Consider the following 914-nt stretch of genomic DNA (forward strand, 5'->3'; position numbering starts at 1 on the left):
ATCATCACCTCAGCAACTCCAACTCCCATCTGCCTCTCTTTTTGTAACAGCGCACTCTTTCTCTCACTCCCTCAATCCCCCCTCCCCCACCCCCAAACAGAGCAAAGGCTCAGGGGATCAAAAACAATGCTCCTGAAAACCACAGATGAGAGAGATGTCCCACGGACCCAGAGCTTGGGTGCTACATCTCAGGCACCTAGAAATATCCTAGACAGATAGATACTAGCTCTGGGTCAGACTCTCAGAACTCTGAATTGGGAGCGTTGACAAAGCTCAAGTGAAGGAGTTAAAAGGAGTGGTGAGATAGACACTGACTTCAATGTGGAAGGAGGGCACTGGGGTTCTGGTTAAGACCACCAAACAGAGGAGTTGAAATTGACTTGATCACATCTTGCTGCTCCTTCCTTTCAATCGCTTATACTCTAGGATGAGCGTGAACCACCACCTTGAGAACTTTGCGGGGTGGGGGGTGCTTGAAATTTGAGCCCCAGTATGAATTTTCACAAGTGGCCCCTGCCTTTATAAAAGGCTGAACTAATGCCCCAATGCCAAACAACTGTGAATGCCACCAGCTTTGAGGGAGTCTGGTGTCTGGACCCAAATTTTGTGGCTTTATTGCCCTGTCTCATATTTGTATCTGTGAAAGTGGGTTTGGCAGCATGCAAAGGGGACACAAATCTAAGAGAGAGATGGCTATTGTCATCCCCAGAGACTCCTCTCCTCCCACCCTGATATCCGGCATGTGCTACTCACCTGTATCTCATCGGATCCTCAGGAAAGAACAAGAGCTGCCTGCAGCCAGCAAAGGGTTAATGCAGCCAGCTGTGCCCGGCATCCCATCTCTTCATCTGAAGAAAAATAATTCATCTCCCAGAACGCCTGCAGCCAGAGGACGTTGGATGAGGTGGGGGAAA

Source organism: Chelonia mydas, chromosome 20 (assembly GCF_015237465.2).
Source record: "Chelonia mydas isolate rCheMyd1 chromosome 20, rCheMyd1.pri.v2, whole genome shotgun sequence".
Lineage (NCBI taxonomy): Eukaryota > Metazoa > Chordata > Testudines > Cheloniidae > Chelonia > Chelonia mydas.